We start from the raw sequence: 12,390 nt of genomic DNA on the forward strand, positions 1-12,390 counted from the left end.
GGAACTCTCAGTCAACAGAAGCGTCCACATTGGATTCAGATCATTGAGGATTTTCTTCTCATAGACACGGAACCCGAGAATGTACCAGCAGGGGACTTCCCGGGGGCTCTGTTCTGATGGAGCTCAACGTGCTTTGGTCTTCTGGAATTGAGGAAGGCAGTGGATCCTCTCACCTGGACAAGGCATGCACGTACAATTCTGGAAACCATTTTAGAGTGCTCAGGGGCCACATGCAACCTCTCCCCAGAGCCCTGTCCCCTCTTGGGAAGTCAAGGAGTCCTAATGTGGTAGGACAGGTCGGTACTCTGGGGAGTCACCCAAGGCATCCAGGCTGGGAAGAGACTTGACTCAAGTTTATGAAACCAGTCCACAGCCATACCAGGCCCGGATCCCGATATGCCTTTGTGGGACTCAGTTTCCCTACCTCTGTGATGACGGAGTGGAACTTGACCACTGTTTGTAGACTTGCTTCAGAAGACAGGGAAAGAGGAGACAGCGGGTAGGGTTCTGACCCTCCTATTTATTCTCCAGCTCCCTGCACCCTCCCACCACCACCACCCCCGGCCCACTTTATCTGGTCTTTTTGGAAGGAAAGGCTTTAAGACTTTAAAAACATGTACATTTGAAAGGCTCTGCACTTTCCAGCTTTGGATCGTCGGATTGCCTCTAAGCCTCCAGAGCAAAGCCAAGAAAACCAATCAATGTTGAAGCAGGAGGAAACCATTGCCAAACGTGCCCAGGTGTGGCAGGGGCAGGAGGGGTGGAGCCCACAAACCTCACGTGGGGCCGGGAAACAAGACAGGGAAAGGTGCTCATTCTGCAAAGGTGTTTCCACATTTCTGCCACTTGGGAGGCAGGCTCACTGTTTACACTGAACCTCAGACGTAAAAACAATCACGTGAGGGAAGTAATGATAAGAGAGAAGTGTTGTGTTAGACGAACTTACTCACTTACAGAGTGTGCCAGCCGCCTAGCACAATGCCAGGAGGAGGAATGCTAGTTTTTAGAGGTAACCTGCTACACGCCTTCTTTTCAATCCGTGATTGCATTCCACTGGGGATTGCATTCTCCCCTGCTTGTGCTCGCTCTCTCTGCCAAATAAATAAATAAAAATCTAAAAAAAAAAAAAAAAAAACAGAACACAAACTTTGGAGGCAGATTGCCTGGGTTCTTGAGAGGATTAGCTGAGTCCATCCATTTATGTGCTTAGAAAAGTGCCTGACACAGAGCACGAGTTATATATGTGTCAGGGCTGTTATTAATCCTCACCACACCCCTCTGACACTTGTCACGATCTCGGGTCCATCTCCCAGCCCAGGGAGCCCAGTCCATCTCCCAGCCCTCTAAGCCCTGAGGCCCTTAGGCAGGGAAGCGAGTGCAGGGATGGGGATCCAGGACCTGCTGATTTTGAGTCCTGGACACATTTGCCACCCTGTGGCTCTGAAAGGCAGCCAGGCTACACAATAGAACATTCCTTGGGCTCACTTGGAAATCTTCCATGTGGCTCATTGAGCTCTCAAGGCTCGCAGGGCAGACACAGCCCTGGGTTCCTGAAACAATCCCAGCCCGGGCTCCGCGGGCGGGCGTAGGTTCTGGAAACCAACCGTAGCGGGACTGGCTGGGCCGCTGGGCAGGAGCGCTGGGCTGGGCTGGAGGTGGAGGGAGGAAGTGCCCAGGAGGGCGGTGACATCACCACCCAGCCCTTGAAAGATGAGCTGTTCCCTCCACCACTTCAGCTCGGCTCTGGCGGCTCCTAGGAGGACTGAGGACATCAGGCAGTCCTGCAGGACCGAGGGAGCTCTCTAGGTGCCCACGTGGCTTGCTCTGGGCAAGAGGGGTCCCAGGAGGACAGGAGGTCCCAGGACAAAGAGAGAGCCAGCAGGTGAGTGTCACAGGGACTGATTCCCCGGGGGTTGGGAGTAAAGTTCCCTTGGGTCCTGGGGCAAAGTTCCTTTCCTTTTCTAGTCCTGATGAGTAACAAGAAAGGCTCCCAGCAGCAGGAATTATTACCTTGTTTGTTCTAGGTTCGTCTTCTTCTTGAGCAGAGACAGGCATGTGTGTATCTGTGTGAACAATTTAGCGATTTGATTTGTATAGACTCTGGGTAGCTGCCTTGGACTTCAGCTACAAGGAGCGAGGAGGGATGGGTGTGGGGTTTAGACTCCGGAATCCGGCTTCTAACTCACAGCTGTGGTGCTCGTGGGCTCTGTACACAGACCCTGTGTACCCAAGTTTCTTAACCTCTCCGAGCCTCAGTCTCTCTGTCTGCAAAGTACCCTGCTTGCTGGCTCCTGGGGTGGCAGGAGTGAAATCAGAGGGCGGGTGGGAGAGGGTCTGTAAGTGCTGCTGGTGTGCGCCGAGGGGTGGTAGCTCAGCTGAAAGCCCCTCGGGTCGTGGTCCTGGCTGTCCAGGCCAGAGGGCTCAAACCAGACACCGGTTCAGAGCACAGGCTTTGCGTGGGTTGGAGTTCCAGCTCTGCTCTCCTTCGCTGGGTAACGTTTTTGAGCAAATTATGCCATTTCCTGAGCTGACTTGGCAGGGTGGTGACAAAGGTAGAAATGGGCTTGTGCCTGCCTGGGAAGGCCCACATATGCAGTCAGTGCCCCACGAGGGCCGCTGAGGGCAGGTCGTTGCACGAGCCTGGGCTGGGGTGGCCAGTGGGCGTCGCTCCGGCAGGGCAGGTTGGGATGCGCCTCCCTGAGTCACAGGCCTGCTGTGGCTCCCAGCAGCGTGGGTGCACAGGAAGCAGGAGCTCGGGCCCAGGTGTGGGGCAGCGAGGAGCCCCGAGCCAACCCTGCCTTTTATTCCTTCTAGAAAAGAGGGAAGGCCCGGGGCCGGGGCCAGGGTGAGCGACCCCAGAGGACGGTGCCCGCTCCCTCTTCTCTGGAGGAAAGCCATTCCCTGTCCTGCTAGATGGTGGCAGCAGTGGGGTGATGGGGAGCCCCACAAGCCCGAGGAAAGAGTTTGCTGCTTCCCCTTGCGTGAGGTGGAAGGCGGGCAGATCTGGGCAACAGCCAGGGGGAGAGGTTTGGGAAAGCATGGGAAACAAGACGGCTCCCATGCCTTCCCCACAGGCGAAACCCTAGGGCCCCATTCCAGCCCTGCCCTAAACTCACAGAATCCCTGCAATCCCGTGCTCCAAGCCTGGGAAGGAGGTGAAGAAGGAGTCTCAGAGCAGGGAGAGAACCAACCTGAGCCCTTCTCTGGGGGGTGGGGGTGGGGGCGGTGCCTCGGCCTCTTTGGGACCCTGGCTCTGTCGCTGATACACAGGGGAAGGTTCAGGTGATGGGCTGAGTCTACACTGGGGAATCTGAGGACTGTGGGTGAGACCAAACTTCAGAGACACTGGCCAAGTAGGGACAGAGCAGGGGAAAGAGCCGCCGCGTGGTCTCTGCTAACCCAGTGAACGTGGCTGGCCCGCAAGGGCAGAGGGGGGCAGAGGGGGTGGTCCTCAGAATAAAAGCAGGGCTCCCCTGTCCCCGCTCTTGCTGCTGCGTCCCCTGCACTGAGAACCCACTCTGCTTGACAGCACGCAGGCTCTGCTCGCGATCTGCTGAATGATCAGATGGGTGGGTGGGTGGGTGGGTGGGTGGGTGAAGTCCTGAGTGACGGACGCCCAGCTGCAAAGGCTACCTGCCCAGGTATTTTCAATTATGGGACATTCTGCAAAAGGCAAAACTATGGAGGTTGTAGAAAGATCTGTAGCTGCTGGGGGTCAGGGGGAGGGAGCGATGACTGCAGACCACAGAGGATCTTTAGGGCAGCGCAACTGCTCTTGTGAGGCTGTCTTGAGGGACACGCGTCATTGTACATCTGTCCAAACCCCTGAAGGCACAAGGGAACGCCGTGGACTTTGCGTGACAATGACGTGTCATTGTAGGTAGTCACTGTCGTAAACGCACCCTTCTGGTGGGTGCTGCTCACGGGGGAGGCTGGGTGTCTGTGGGGGCAGAGGCCATATGGGAAATCTCTGTGCTTTCTACTCAATTTTTCTGTGAACCCAAAATTGCCCCCCCCCCAAAAAAAAATCAAGCCTAAAAAAAAAAAAGCACACAAAGCAGATCTGTATGTTGCTTTAAGGATTCAGAAGGCACTTAGAGTATCAGAACTTACTAAGATTTGACACCCTGAGTGCATCACCTCCACCACCCCCCAGTCTAGGAATCTCCTGAACTGTGAGTATCTTTCTTAGCGCGCATGCTTCCAAGGACAGGGAGCTCACTACTTTGCCAGCCAGCCCACTCCATCTCAGAAAGTTCTACTGTTTAAAAGTTCTTCCTTAGGGATCCCTGGGTGGTGCAGCGGTTTAGCACCTGCCTTTGGCCCAGGATGTGATCCTGGAGTCCCGGAATCGAGTCCCGCATCGGGCTCCCGCATGGAGCCTGCTTCTCCCCCTGCCTGTGTCTCTGCCTCTCTCTCTCTCTCTGTGTCTCTCATGAATAGATAAATAAAATCTTTAAAAAAAAAATAAAAGTTCTTCCTTAGACTGGAGCTAAACTCCTGTCCCACTGAGCAATGGTCCCCTTTCTAGCTCTTGGGGCTGGGGTGTACAATTCTAGTCCTCGTAGGTCCTCTCTGAGCTAAACATCCACAACTCCTTAATCACGACACACTTTCTACTGCAAACCCAAAGAGTCAGCTACCTCTTTGACTCTGTGGTGGAGCCTGTAGGGTATTAGAGGCTAGAAAAACATGAACAAACTACCCCACCCCACCAAAATCATCATGCAGGGTGGAACACACATGAGCTCTGGGTTCCTATCCTGGCTCTTTACCGGTCAGGGATGCTCTCTGAGCCTGCTTTCTCAATTGTGCAATGGGGAGAATCGTTTCCTTTTCTGAGGACCACGGGGAGGTGTAACACAGATGGTGTTGGGGTGGTGCTAGCAGGCACCAGGCTCACTGCAGGGCCCCGCCTAGCGGAAGGACGGCCTCCAGGGGCAAGAACCGGGCCTGGGACTATCAGAGGTGCTGTCTTCACTGCACATGAGGCCACCACGTCTTGAGGATTCCCGGGAACAAGGGCCCCCCAGGACGCACGGGCTCGCGTTCCCAGGCAACACATTCTTGAGTGGTGACGCCAGGAGTCCCGTCCTACTTCCCTTCAGGGCTCAAACTTTAGGCCCCAATGCCTGTGGGCCTCCTGACCTCTGGGGCTTGTGGAGCACTTTCCCGTGAGGCACAGATAAGTGGTTCCAGATCCCAATCCAAACTCCCTAGACGGCAGAGAGACCGCATGCAAGTCACTTCACCTCTCTGGGCCTCACGGGTCCACATTTGAAAATCAGCTCTATCTGTACCGGACATCTCACAGGATGTTGTAAACTGTAGAGTGCCTGCCACTTTGGTGGTGGTGGTTGTGCTGATTTGCACCCGTGACTCCACGTGGCCTCTTCCCTATGGGACCCCTGAGTGAGCGCGCTCCAGCGTGGGCATTGCCTGATGGGGAAAGACTAGCCATTTGCAAATGCGGCTCCCCCTCCCACCACCTGCAGAGCCCTCTCCTGGACTCACTCCTACCAGCTCCCAGGATTCTGATGCAAGTGGGCCTCTCTGTCCACATTTGAGAGATCAACTGCCTTAGCCAAAGGTTTTCTGAGGCAAACGAACTTGAGGAGGAATCAGGCCCTGTCCCTGCCCTGGAGCCCAAAGCCATCCTCCCCAGTAGACGTTGTTAAATGCCAGTGAGGCAAGTAGGGGTGGGAGAAGGGGCCTCTGGGCTCTCTTCTGACCAGAAATGTCCAGAAATGAATGGCCAGAATGAAAGAACAAAGTGGGGAGATGAAAAGCTGGAGGAGGTGGGAACGGGGGTGTCCACCTGGCACAGGTGTGCTCAGCAGTGGCAAAGGCCTGAGGACAAGGCGGTCTGCACAGATCATGGGTAGAAGCCAAGACAGTGGGAAGCAGGAGACTCAAACGAATTGGGGCCCACGGGGCAGCAGACTCCCATGGCATCGAGGCCTCGCCCCCTCCCTGTTCCTGCCCTGCTCCTCCTGCTAAGCTCTGAAGCCAGCTCCAGGGGACTGAATCCCACCCCTGCTCCTCCCCAGCCCCCAGCCGTGTGACCTAGGACAACCACTTAGCCTCTCTAGGCCTTGGTCCCTCCATCTGCAGAGCATCATAGAACTGCGAGCCTCCTGAAAGGAACGGGGACCTGCCTGCAGTGTCTGGCGCCTTCGAAGTGGGTGGCTGCCTTGTTCAATGCAACGGGGCAACTGTGCAACCTGGATGCTCCCGTTTCCCTCCTCAAACTGTGGGTACACACGCAGTGCTGACCCACTTAGGGGGTGCCTGGAAGGAGCTGGGGAAACCAGGGCAGGGAGCGCCTGCCTCCAGGAGGGTGCTGGGGATGGGACCAGAGGGGAGGCAGGCTTCCTTTGAATTTCCTTTGAAATTCTTATCATGATATGCCTTGGCAGAATTTCAATATATAAATTTAAAAAAAAAAAAAAAAGAAATTTAAGTGGAAATAAGGAGACAAAATTCTCCAAGACGCCTACTCTCCACAGCCTGACCGTGTCCTGCTCTGTGCCCACAGCCAGGAGCCAGCAGAGGGAAGAGGCAGTGAGGGAACAGTAGGGACACCAGAATGGGGGACGGTCCTGCCCTCGGGTGCATTCTGTGAGTTTTTGAGGTGGTGCTTTTGCTGAGCACCTACTATGCATGGGCTCTGTGTTGGGCACCTAAGTGTTGCTGGGCACCCCAAAACTGCTCATCCCGGTCAGACTCTGGGGATGAGGTTTTTGTTGGTTGTTTTTTTTTTTTTTTGGAAAAAAAATTTTTTTTACTTGTATGTACATTCGAGCCAAAAGAGAAATTAATCCCAACAAATAATCCCAGAAAAGGGAAGGTGTTATAGAAAAAACTAGTGTGACTAATGAATTAGTGTGATCAATGAAATCCACTAAAGTCTAAGGTATGGCTAACAAATTTGGTCGTAATATAATTTTGAAGCTTATTCACTGTTTCGTTTTTTTAATTTTTTTTTCTTAAAGATGTTATTTATTCCTGAGAGACACAGAGGGAGAGGCAGAGACATAGGCAGAGGGAGAAGCAGGTTCCCAGCGGGGAGGCCAGTGCGGGACTCGATCCCAGGACCCCGGGAGCGTGCCCTGAGCTGAAGGCAGACGCTCAACCGCTGAGCCACTCAGGCGTCCATAATCACTATCTTAAAAGGATGCTTAAAATTTTTTAAATGATAATTATCAGCAGAACTGAGCTGGTCACATCTGGGAGAAGGAACTTTCTTAGGCCAGCACAGAGCAGGGCTGCAGGGTGCAAGGTGACCCAGAGCCAGCCCCCACACCCTACAGGTGGGGCACGGACCCCCCAGCCCTGAGCCTCAGACTCCGCTCGTCCCAGCCTTCCTGAGCCACTTAACGACACCGCGCTGGGCCCCTCAGCTCGAGACCTGCCCACAAGGTCCGAGGAGCCTGGTGGGAGAGACAATCGAGAGCCCCAGAAACTCTCACGCAGCACTTTGCCTCCGTGACCCCCGGTGTCAGCCCCAGAGGAGCCGGGACAGTCACAGGCATGGCTTGTTCCCAAGCATCCTGAATCCAGAGCCACGTGGCAGGGTCTCTGCCCTGTCCTTCCTGGGCATCTGTCACCACCAGCAGATGCACAGACACACAGACACACAAACAGAAGCCTATAGACACACACACACAGGCATACACACACACTACACACACACACACCACATACACTACAAAACGTATACACACAACACCACACACAGACACACACAGCCCATAAACATACGTATCACAGACATGCATACACTATACACCATACACACATGCATACACACGCACTACACACATCTACCACATGCACACCACACACATATGCCACAAAATATATACACAGAGACACATAGCACACACATACACCAAAGACACAGACACCCCCCCACACAAACATGCATATCACACACAGAGACCACACACACACCACATACACAGCAAACACACACCTCCCATGTCACACACACCCAGATGCACACATCACACACACGTACTCATCACACACCACACACCACGCACACATACTGCCTCTCTACTGCCTACATGTCCTCACATCCAGCTGGTGACATGTCTATAATGCCCGAATTGCCTTTGTGGGCAAGTTTCTTTTTTTTTTTTTTTAAGATTTTATTTAGTGGGGATCCCTGGGTGGCACAGCAGTTTGGCGCCTGCCTTTGGCCCAGGGCGCTATCCTGGAGACCCGGGATCGAATCCCACGTCGGGCTCCCGGTGCGTGGAGCCTGCTCCTCCCTCTGCCTGTGTCTCTGCCTCTCTCTCTCTCTGTGTGACTATCATAAATTAAAAAAAAAAAAAAGATTTTATTTATTTATTTGAATGAGAGAGAGAGAGAGCCCAAGTTGGGGGGGGTGCAGAGGGAGAGGGAGAAGCAGGCTCCCCGCTGAGCAGGGAGGGCTCCATCCCAGGTCCCTGAGATCCTGACCCGAGCCTAAGGCAGATGCTTCACCAACTGAGCCACCCAGGTGCCCCGTGGGCAGGTTTCAATCCTTTCCCATGAGGGTCCTCGACCCAAGTAAAGTGGAGGGGGCGCCTACACGGGGGAGAGACAAGGCACAGGAGACTGCCCGGTGTCACCTGAGGGGCATCTCAGCCCCACCTCTGGGCTCCCTTGCCACTCAACACCATCACGAGTATTCCTTCTGATAAACCCACTCAGCAGGGATGCTAGCCCCACCTGAGAGTCAAGAAACGTCTCCAGAGCTGAAACGGAGCTAGGTTGGGACCTGGTCTGGTTCTTCCCATGAGGACATCATGCCTCCCTGGACAGGAAACGGTATCAAGACAGGGACCCCTCAGCCTGGGGGCTTCCCACAGTGGGATGTAACCTGGAAGCCCCAGCTAACAGCTCTGATGGGGACACCTCACATGTCCCTGGCCATGGACACACGTTTACAATAAAAATAAGTATCAGCCACAGGGCTTTTCCTTGCAAACGGCCTGGGAACTTCTTCCAAGGGTCTATTTGGACTGTGGTAGCTGTAGCTGAAGGGGGAGAGGTGAGGCCCCCCGAGGGCAGTCACCACACATAATACCCTTGGATCTGGGGGACAAAGGAGGTGACTATTATTCCTAAGGCAGGAAAGGGAGCTGAGGCTTCATGAGGTCCCAGGTGCCATGGGTGATCTGCTGGATCCTCGCCACAACTTGGACCCTGGAGATCAAGCTCCTTGTCCTACAAGCCGGGGGACCCAGGCTCAGAGAAGGGGCCCTTAATTTGATGTCACATCATTAGTAAATGTCAGAGCAGAGAATCAAAGGCCACCAGTGAGACTCTATCGTCCAGAGTCTTCCATTACATGGTAAATTTGCTTCACAGGTCACAGCTGACCTGACCTAGGGCAATGACGATGGGAGGCAGTTGAATAAACCAGGGACAAGGGGCCAGAGGGAAGGGGCAGGCAACACACAAAGGAAGGAAAACCAAGCTGGCCTCAGGTTTTCAGAGGCAACAAATACAGCAGACCCCAACAGAGGAGCAGCTGCAGACTCAGGGGGCAAACAAGCTGTGACACTGAATGATCCTCCAGGAGCGCAGGCCGCAGAAGGACATGCTTGAATCTGAACGGCTCCCAAAACACGCCATCCCTGCAAGTGTCGTGGAAAAAATCATACAAAGACCTAAGAGGCATGAGTCAAGATCTAGAACAGAGGTTGGGGAAGGCTTTGCTTTTGCTCTTTACTTTATTTCACGGGGACCCCAAACTCAGGAAATCTGAGCCCTCAGACGCTGCTAGGTAAAAAAAAAAAAAAAAAAAAAAAATCGTCCCAGAACCTCCCACAAGCAGCAACTCATCTGGGTACTTTTCCCTGGGATTTAGAAAAGCCTGCTGAATCCACCTGCTCAGAACAAGTGGCTGGGCAAACAGGAAGCCACTAAAGAAAGGGTTCATAAATACTTTAGACATTTCAATTTAAATGAAAACATGATTGCGTATTCATCAGTTTTTATGTAAGCCAGTCTTTTCCTTTGAACACAAGTTGGCTGATGATCTTCATTACATAGAGCTAACCCATAATGCATTCCCTGTGCTTTTAAAAATTGGAGAAAACACTTGGATTACTTAAATCTCTCCGTTACAAAAGTAATACCTATCCTTCGTAGAAAAATTGGAGGCTACTACAAAGAATAAAGAAAACACGAAAGCAACTCAGGATCCCAGGCTGGAAGGCAAACACTGTCAGTTGATAATTTGGTATTTTGCCTACCATGCTCTATATACAATTTAGCCCCCTGCTTTTTTTTTCTCTGCTTGATAAAATATCAGAAATACATATTTTTTTCACAAACATCATTTTTTAAAAGATTTATTTATTTATTTATTTAAAGATCGCAAGTATCATTTTTTAAAAAGATTTATTTATTTATTCTAGAGAGAGAGAGCATGAGCAGAAGGAGCAGAGGGAGAGGGAGAGGGAGAGAGAGAATCTCAAGCAGACTCTGAGCTGAGTGGGAACCTTGATGTAGGGCTCGATCTCATGACCCTGAGATCACAACCTGAGCTGAAACCAAGAGTCAGACACTAAACCGACTAAGCCACCCAGGCATCTCTGGAACATCATTTTTAATATATTTAACCAATTTCCTGGTCCTAAATATTTCGGGTTTTCCTATTTTCCTCTTCTAAATGCTGATCAACATTCCTATGCATGAAGCGTTTCCTGTCCTTTTGATTCATTTCAGAAATACCAAGCAGAAAGGAGAGGGAATTTTTTTAGGCTCTTGATTTTCTTCACCGAATTATCCAATTTGAATTTTCTGGAGACAAGTTTGGGAGCCACTCAACCCTCTCCTGCCCAACTATATTCAGACACGCTATCCAAGCCGCATCTGCCTGTCTTTCTTAGTCTGAGACTGGCCCATTAAATGCTTGCAAATCAGATTGTTTTTATGTTGTAGTGACCACGGTGGGTGCCTCCAGGAATTGGAGCCAGGCAGCCAGAGAGGAGATGGGGCATCTGGCATCTCAACAGATGCAAACTCTTACTAATAGCAGTCCTTACTGAGAATCTATTCAAAACCAGTCCCATTTCCCCAGTAAGAAACTGAGGCTTGCAGAGGCCAAGGGGCCTGGCAGTAAGCAGGGACACAAGGCCGAGGCCCCCATTTCCCCTGTGGCAGGCTTCAGGGCAGAGTGCGTGAGATGGTGAGCAATTTGGAAACGGTCTCTGCCTGGCACAGATTCGCAGTGGGCCAGGCGGGGCATCTCAGAGGCTTTGGTTCTTGCCTCCAAACTGGGAAACACAAGGGACGAGGCAAGTTTGTGCACGTCAGAAATTCTTCTCAATCCTGGCTCAGGAGGTGAGAATTTTCCACCTGCTTTAGCAACAGAAATGGTCCTGCGCCCCAACCCCCAGCAGGGTCCGCAAAGTTCTCAGAGCCCTGGGCATGGTTGCAAGACCCCTCGTGCCAGCTGAGTCGCACCATGGTTGCTGAGCTGGGTTTCATGAAGAGATGACAGTGCTCTTCTCTTCTCTGGCGCACCCCAGCGCACCCCCACCACAAGAAGAAGGCAGCCTGGTGGGGTACAGTAAGTGCAGACATTGGTCTAAGGCCATACTCCGCACATCATAGCTGGGTGGTCTCTGAAGTTCATTCTTGACCCAGAAATCAGATGGTGTCACACCCGGTGTAAATCCCTCCCAGTGTTGCTCTGAGAATTAAGGGAGGTCAGGTCTGTGAATCACCTGACAGAGAGTTGACAGCTCCAGTACCTTCCCGTCCTATGAATTTAATGTATGTCTCAACCCAGAAAGCCAAAGACTGACAGGGCTTTGGCGTTGGATTAGTCAGCTATACATAGTCATAGGGTTTCAACCTGAAGAGTTTAAGGAATCTTGGTCCAAATACACCAAAAACACTGCCCAGACTTTACTTGAACACCTCCAGTGACAGGAAACTCACTACTGCAGAAAGCAATGCAGCTTGGCAAAGATTCAGTCAGCTGTTACTGAATCCAGGACCAGGCACCCAGAGAAGCAAGGACCCTGCCCTATGCTCAAGGGACTGACAGTGTGGCAGTCAGGACGGTTGTAAAGTAAGAGAAGAGCATGTGTGTGTATGTGTGTGTCTGTGTGTAATCTGAGCCTATTTTGTTGTTTATTAAGATGAGGACAACACTAGGAGTCCCACGCTTCTTATAGGACCAAGGGAGTACACGGGAGCACTTTGGCACAGCGTCCCAGGCCTAGCTCCACCTCTGAACCACTGAGGCTCAGTTTCTTCATCTGTAAAATGGGCCTGTTATACCACTTAGAGCTGTTGTGAGGGTTAAATGAGTTATTATGTGTTACGTGCTCAGAGTAGAGTGGGCACCCGGCAGATGGCACATGCATTATCCATCCT

General features: G+C 52.2%; 1 protein-coding gene across 7 annotated transcripts in view; it reads left to right on the top strand.

The window, feature by feature from the left end:
- Positions 1-1,470: 1,470 nt before the first annotated feature.
- The window catches only part of BDKRB2 (bradykinin receptor B2), a 30,916-nt gene continuing 19,996 nt past the window's right edge, over positions 1,471-12,390 (top strand). For 4 of the 7 annotated variants that reach the window (XM_077910491.1, XM_077910492.1, XM_077910493.1 and 1 more), the window contains exon 1: positions 1,471-1,882. The gene's annotated coding sequence lies outside the window, so the exon portion shown is untranslated. The remainder of the gene's footprint in view (positions 1,883-12,390) is intronic. The other 3 variants (XM_077910489.1, XM_077910490.1, XM_077910488.1) reach the window with 2 other exon arrangements.

This window comes from Canis aureus, chromosome 9 (genome assembly GCF_053574225.1).
Source record: "Canis aureus isolate CA01 chromosome 9, VMU_Caureus_v.1.0, whole genome shotgun sequence".
Classification (NCBI taxonomy): Eukaryota; Metazoa; Chordata; class Mammalia; order Carnivora; family Canidae; genus Canis; species Canis aureus.